Genomic DNA, 7,883 nt, shown 5'->3' on the forward strand with positions numbered 1-7,883 from the left:
CTTTACCATGCCTGGAGAGGTGTTTAATGTCTCAGAAACCTCATCAACATGATATAATGATCAGGAACACTGCTATCATCGCCATGGTTCTGTTATGTTAGGGAAAGCTGTTGTGGAATTGGATCTCCTGCAGGCTTAAACGGGGCAACCACATTTTAGAACCTACTGGCGTTCTAGAATCTGCGGATGTACGGGATTCCTAGATGATCTAAAGCAGGATTATGAAGGATTTAGACAGAGTAAGTTATTGCAGTGTGTTCGACCGTATGGGGGGAATTTGAAATAGATTGCACTGGCAACTGTGGTACTCCCTTTATGCGTTAAAGGAATTTGTGCGATAGGGCCGAAGAAGGAACATATTGACAATGCACTGAGAGAAGGGACTGACGAGGTTGGATTGGGTGGTGGTGGGGTAGTAATCTTCAAATTTTCCGACCACTATTTCAACCACTTTTGTTTTTAGTTTTTTGTGTGTTTTACTTGTGATTTTAATTATGTTTTGCTGCCGTTTACTCATGTTGACACTGCAATGGCACCAATGTAGCTGTCTACTGTATCTAAGTTTGCGTCATAACTGCCATTTGGGACGAAGCCCAAGTCAATGGGTTGAAATGTGGTCCTTGAAACTCAATCCCAAGGTGAGCGGACCTTGAACACTTGACCACTCACTGCCTTGGGTTGTAACTCTACTAGCCTGGTCTCAGATCTCTCTGCCGGTTCATCGACCAAAAGTGAACACATAGAGGGACTACTGTATAATATGCTGGACTATATTTATTCTGCTGAATAGCTGCATGATAGGAATGAGAGAATGGCTTTTTGACAATTGGCCGATATTAACCTGGGAACGCTGTAACACTTAGAGTTACTATTTACAATGGTCAGTTATGGTACTGAGGACTTGTTAATCTCCGCACCCAGAACCGAATCAGCTACTCGATTTTTAACATTTTGAAACGTTTTGTTATGATAGATGTTTTTTTTTTTTTTTTTCATTAATTGCTTTATAACTGATTTAAAGGCACTGATTTAAAGGTACATTGATTGGGGAAATTGTATGATCAACATTATTTTCCGTGCCAAAAAGTAAACCTAAGCGTCTGACCAGGGATATAAACTGTAGAGTTGATCGTACAAATCAAACGTCATTCCCCAAAAATGAATTATGTTCACAAATGTCGTTTCAAATCTAATTGTATTTGTCACATGCGCCCAATACAACAGGTGTAGATCTTACAGTGAAATGCTTACTTACAAGCCCTTAAACAACAATGCAGTTTTAAGAAAAATACCGAAAGAAAAAATAAGAAATAAATGTAACATCATTAAAGAGCAGCAGTAGAATAACAATAGCGAGGCTATATACAGGGGGTACCGGTACAGTATCAATGTGCGGGGGGCACCGGTTAGTCAAGGGAACTGAGGAAATATATACATCTAGGTAGATGTAAGATTAGGGGGTCTATTCAATCCGCATCACGGAAGTTCAGCTTTTCAGCGTGATTGAAATTTAAAGGCAATGTTCCCGCTTTATTAGAGGCTGCATGTGTCGACTCAATCGGAAATTGCCTACACATTTCTGTAGCGGAATCTGTAACGCTTCAGCTTTACAGATTGAATAGAGCCCTATGATTATTACACACCAGAGCAATTTTTTTCTGTTCCTCGTCTGACAGAGGTCACTGAAACTGAAACTAAATATAATTTGCACTCGATTACAAAGTTTAGTTTTGAGTGAGAGAGAGAGGTGTTGGAGTTAAGACATTAAGACAAAGTGATGATTTAAGCCAAAAATGTGATATCTTCTAGTGTTTACTTTTGCAATTGACCCCCTCTAGTCCATTATAAATGATGCCTTCATGTTAAACCCTTTGAGCAAAAAAATGTCTTTGACCAATTTTGCTCACTAGGTAGCGTTACCTCCCAAAAGAAAACATAATCTATTTTACCAGTTCCTAAGTCCTCTGTCATGGAAAGTATTACAAAAAAATCGACTGCATCTTCCATATTGTTTGTTTGTTTTATACATTTATTTTAATGTATCTCTGTTATTTATTGAAATGGTTTGAATGTACATACATGTATAAATTATATATTTCCTGTACATTGTGTTCTTTCTGTTGACTGCTGCCTGACTAATCGTGGGCTCTGTATCTGAAATGGCACCCTGTTCCCTACATAGTGCTCTACTTTTGACCAGGGTCTGGTTAAAGTAGTACACTACAGTATGTCGGGAACACTGGGGTGCCGTTTCGGACGCAGACCTGCTCTGCTCTCGTCTTCTGCTCTGACGACCAACATGACATCATGGTTCTACCGTTCTAGCACCACTGCACTGCTTTTCAAAATAAGCACCATGAACTTTTAGTGAAGTTGTGCTTTACATGCAACAGATTGACCAATAAAGTCCTCCCCTTTGTTTGTGCATAAAGAAGATTCCTGGTTGAGTCCATTTATTTCATTCAAGAATCACTAGACTTTGAACAATGCTGTCACTTTAAATGGTGTTCATTGATCAATTCTCTCAAAGACTGCTGTTGGGTATCCTTCTTACTGTTGGGTATCCTATCCTTCCCACATTCATGGAGTATGAGTGCTGATCAAGGATCAGGTCCCCCATGTCCATGGAATCGTATTCATTATGATTTGAAAAGCTAAACGGATCATAGATCAGCACTCTTTCTCTGAGACGCTTTATGAGGATGTACCCAGGGCTCTGCAATTCTGTTTCTGAAGGGTCAAAGTAGGACTTCTGCTGGTTGTAAAATACTGCCAATACTGTCTGAAATGCATGTCATGTCTGTACCTCAATTTAGAAAAGAATGATTTCATTTTTAAACTTGAGTGGGATTCTATAAATGAAAAACATATATACTGTATTATATTTATAATATATATTTTAGTTGACATAGACTAATTCCTTTTAGCTATGATAACACATTAGTTTGTAGAGAATTGTTTACAGTGCCAATAGAAAGTCTCCGCCCCCTTGAACTTTTTTCACATTTTGCTGCCTTAAAATCCAATCTAAAAGGGATTCAATTATATTTTATTCTACACAACCTACATATTTTCAAAGGGAAAGAAAGTTCTAGACATTTTCCAAATTAAGAAAAAATATATAATTGGATAAGTCTCCACCCCCCTGAGTTAATACTTGGTGGAAGCACCTTTGGCAGCCATTACAGCTGTGAATAATTTTCATGAAGATTTGGCCAACTTTCCACAACTCTTAGGGCATTATATATTGATTGTTTTTGTCAAGGCTCAGTAAATTTGGAGGGGGGGGGGGGGTCATTGATGGACAGCGATATTTAAACCTTGCTGATTTTTTAAAAGCAGGACTGAGACTAGACCACTCAGGAACAGCTAACACCTATTGGAAAGCAATTCTCGTGTGTCTTTGGCATTGCATTTTGTGTAATTGTCTCTCTGAAAAATAAACCTCTATCCCAGGGTTAGGTTTTCAGAAGACGGGGGCAGTTTTCCTCTAACGTTTTACCTGGGCTTTGGTCCTTTCATATCTATTTTGATCCTGACAGTTGTAAGTAACAACAAACTTTCCAGGACATAGATATGTCTTATATGTTCAGAAAGCTTAAATTCTTGTTAATATAACTGCACTGTCCACTTTACAGTAAAAAAAATGCCATGCTTTTGTTTGAGGAGAGTGCACAACAACAAAAAACTTATCACAGAAACTGGTTTGATACAGTCACCTGTGAAGGTAAATAATGTACTTTACATTCAGTAATCTCGCTCTGATTTGTCATCCTGAGGGTCCCAGAGATAAAATGTAGCATAGTTTTGTTTGATGAAATCCATTTTTATATTCAAATGTAGGAACTGGGTTCTACAGTTTTAACCCCTGCTGTCTCTGGCTCCACACCCACCCTGCCCGGCCATCTAGATGTGTGAATGTTAGGGTATAAGCTAATGATCCATCATGTATGACATTCCTGGGAGTGTGTAAACTTACATTTTGTATTACCATATCATTTTGTATGTTCTCTATAGTTATGTACTTGAAAATGTATCAATTGACCAATTCGGCACATTTGGGCAGACTTGATACAAAATATTGTCCGGTATTGCAAGGCATCACTGGATCAATCTGAAACTTTGCACACACACTGCTGCCATCTAGAGGCCAAAATCTAAATTACGCCTAAACTGTAATATTATATTATGGCCTTCCTCTTGCATTTCAAAGATGACGAAAAAAATGTAATAGAAAACGCAGGTTTTGTTTGTATTGTCTTTTACCAGATCTAATATGTTATATTCTCCTACATTAATTTCACATTTCCACAAACTTTCCTCTCAAATGGTATCAAGAATATGCATATCCTTACTTCAGGTCCTGAGCTACAGGCATTTAGATTTGGATATGTCATTTTAGGCGAAAATTGAAAAAAAGTACGATCCTCAAGTGATAATGCCCTCGAAGCCGGTGTTTGTTGGATATATTGGCACGGGTGTTGTTAGGCCCCAGATGAAGTCGAGGGCCGGCAAACCGTGCCAATACATCCAGCAAACACCGGCTTCAAGGGTATTATCACTTTTATACAACAGGTTACCAACATATTCAAATAATGATCGACATATTTTAATTAAAAACGTTATCTTGATTAATGTATTTGTACTATTTCATCCTTCCACAATATATAGTCCCGACACAAATCTAGGGTTGCTAGAGACGTGACCCAGTTGTTGGTTCTTTTTGTTCTGTATCTATAGACGCGACCCAGTCGTTCATTCTAAATGCTCCATTGACATACTGACCATTCTTATCCCTTACTTGCTAGTTATCCAAATAACAGCAAAGTAACTGAATTTGTTAAGCTGTTCTCAAGGGACATTTATTTGGATACATCCATAACAATGAGCTAATAAGCTACGATTTCGCCTGGAATCGAAAATGTGCTCTCTCGTTAAGACACTTGTTCAGAGGAGTTAGCCAACAACACAGCTAACACAATAACTTCGAACTGACGCTGGAAAGCAGTGGTGGAAAAAGTACCCAAATGTCATAGTTGAGTAAAAGTAAAGATACCTGAATAAAAAATGACTCAAGTAAAAGTCACACAGTAAACGAGCACACTCCAACATTGACATCATTTACAAACGAAGCATGTGCATTTAGTGAGTCTACCAGATCAGAGGCAGTAGGGATGACCAGGGATGTTCGGTTGATAAGTGTGTGAATTGGACTATTTTCCTGTCCTGCTAAGCATTCAAAATGTAACGAGTACTTTTGGGTGTCAAGGGAAATGTATGGAGTAAAAAGTACAATATTTTCTTAAGGAATGTGGTGAAGTAAAAGTAGAAGTAGTCAAACATATGTAAAGTACAGATACTCCAAAAAACTACTGAAGTGGTACTTTAAAGTATTTTTACTTAAATACTTCACACCACTGCTTGAAAGACTGCAAACTAAACTCAGCCAAAGAAGAAATGTCCTCTCACTGTGAACTGTGTTTATTTTCAGCAAACTTAACGTGAAAATATTTGTATGAGCATAACAAGATTCAACAACTGAGACATAAACTGAACAAGTTCCACAGACATGTGACTAACAGAAATGGAATGTGTCCCTGAACAAAGGTGGGTCAAAATCAAAAGTAACAGTCAGTATCTGGTGTGGCCACCAGCTGCATTAAGTACGGCAATGCATCTCCTGCTCATGAACTGCACCAGATTTGCCAGTACTTATTGTGAGATGTTACTCACTCTTCCACCAAGGCATCTGCAAGTTCCCAGACATTTCTCGGAGAAATGGCCCAAGCCCTCACCCTCTGATCCAACAGGTCCCAGACGTGCTCAATGGGATTGAGATCCGGGCTCTTCGTTGGCCATGGCAGAACACTGACATTCCTGTCTTGCAGGAAATTACGCACAGAACAAGCAATATGGCTTTGTCATGCTGGAGGGTCATGTCAGGATGAGCCTGCAGGAAGGGTACCACATGAGGGAGAAGGATGTTTTCCCTGTAACACACAGCGTTGAGATTTCCTGCAATGACAACAAGCTCAGTCCGATGATGCTGTCACACACCGCCCCAGACCATGACGGACCCTCCACCTCCAAATCGATCCCGCTCCAGTATACAGGCCTCGGTGTAACGCTCATTCCTTTGACAATAAACGCGAATCTGACCATCACCCCTGGTGAGACAAAACCACGACTCGTCAGTGAAGAGCACTTTTTGCTAGTCTTGTCTGGTCCAGAGACGGTGGGTTTGTTCCCATAGGCGACGTTGTTGCCGGTGATGTCTGGTGAGGAGCTGCCTACAAGCCCTCAGTCCAGCCTCTCTCAGCCTATTGCAGACAGTCTGAGCACTGATGGAGGGATTGTGCGTTCCTGGTGTAACTCGGGCAGTTGTTGCCATCCTGTACCTGTCCCGCAGGTGTGATGTTCGGATGTACCGATCCTGTGCAGGTGTTGTTACACGTGGTCTGCCACTGCGAGGACGATCAGCTGTCCGTCCTGTCTCCCTGTAGCGCTGTCTTAGGCGTCTCACAGTACGGACATTGCAATTTATTGCCCTGGCCACATCTGCAGTCCTCATGCCTCCTTGCAGCATACCTAAGGCACGTTCACGCAGATGAGTTTTTCAGAGTCAGTAGAAAGGCCTCTTTAGGGTCCTAAGTTTTCATAACTGTGACCTTAATTGTCTATCGTCTGTAAGCTGTTAGTGTCTTAACAACCGTTACACAGATGCATGTTCCTTAATTGTTTATGGTTCATTGAACAAGCATGGAAAACAGTGTTTAAACCCTTTACAATGAAGATCTGTGAAGTTATTTGGATTTTTACAAATGATCTTTGAAAGACAGGGTCCTAAAAAAGGGACGTTTCTTTTTTTGCTGAGTTTAGCTGCACTTCTTTTCGTTTTACCTTTTTTCAATTGCCATTTATTTGTATATATCCATACAATGTATGCCAGCTGATTCATGATTTTGACTGGCTGAGAAACACAAATACCTCTCTTATCCCAACCCCTTCATGTTCATTACTATGGGACAATTGGAGATCGAATTTGAATATTGAAACAAATTAGTTAGTCTAAAAGAAATGTGAGATAATGTCTAGATGCTTTTTATGATGGAGATCAAATGTATAATTTCCCTGTCTGGGCTGATGAGGCAGTCAGATGGAAAAGAGTAAATAGGACATTTTAATGTCATAGATTTAGCAGGTGGTCATTTGTGGAATAGACACCATCATCACACAATTATATACAGTGCTGTGGTGTGACCTTAAAAAGGCGGTTCATGCTCGAAAACCCTCCAATCTGGCTGAATTAAAACAATTCTGCAAAGAAGAGTGGGCCAAATTCCTCCACAGCGATGTTAAAAACTCATTGCCAGTTATCGCAAACTTTTGATTGCAGTTGTTGCTGCTGAGGGTGCCACAACCAGTTATTTATTAGGTTTAGGGGGCAATTACTCTGTCACATAGGGCCATGAAGGTTCGATAAGCTTTTTTCCCTTAATAAATCAAATCATCACTTAAAAACTGCATTTAGTTTACTTGGGTTATCTTTGTGTAATATTAACATTTGTTTGATGATCTGAAACATTTAAGTGTGACAAATGTGCAAAAAAATAAGAAATCAGGAAGGGGCAAATACTTTTCCACAGCATTGTAGTTGCCATGGCGCCTTCATTAGCAGCCTAAACAGAGAGCACCTGTAAATGTGTAGTTACAAATGTAGTTATTTTTTAGGTGTTTTCAATTCTTGTTTTTAAGCAGCTCTTTTGTTTTTGATATCATTTAGATTGTATTGCATATATCTGATGTTTATAGGCCACAGATTTGCAGATTGACTGGAAAGTTAAGACGTTTTGAGAAATAGAAAAAAAAACGAATAGCCTAAA

The sequence above is a fragment of the Oncorhynchus clarkii genome, chromosome 4 (assembly GCF_045791955.1).
Source record: "Oncorhynchus clarkii lewisi isolate Uvic-CL-2024 chromosome 4, UVic_Ocla_1.0, whole genome shotgun sequence".
Classification (NCBI taxonomy): Eukaryota; Metazoa; Chordata; class Actinopteri; order Salmoniformes; family Salmonidae; genus Oncorhynchus; species Oncorhynchus clarkii.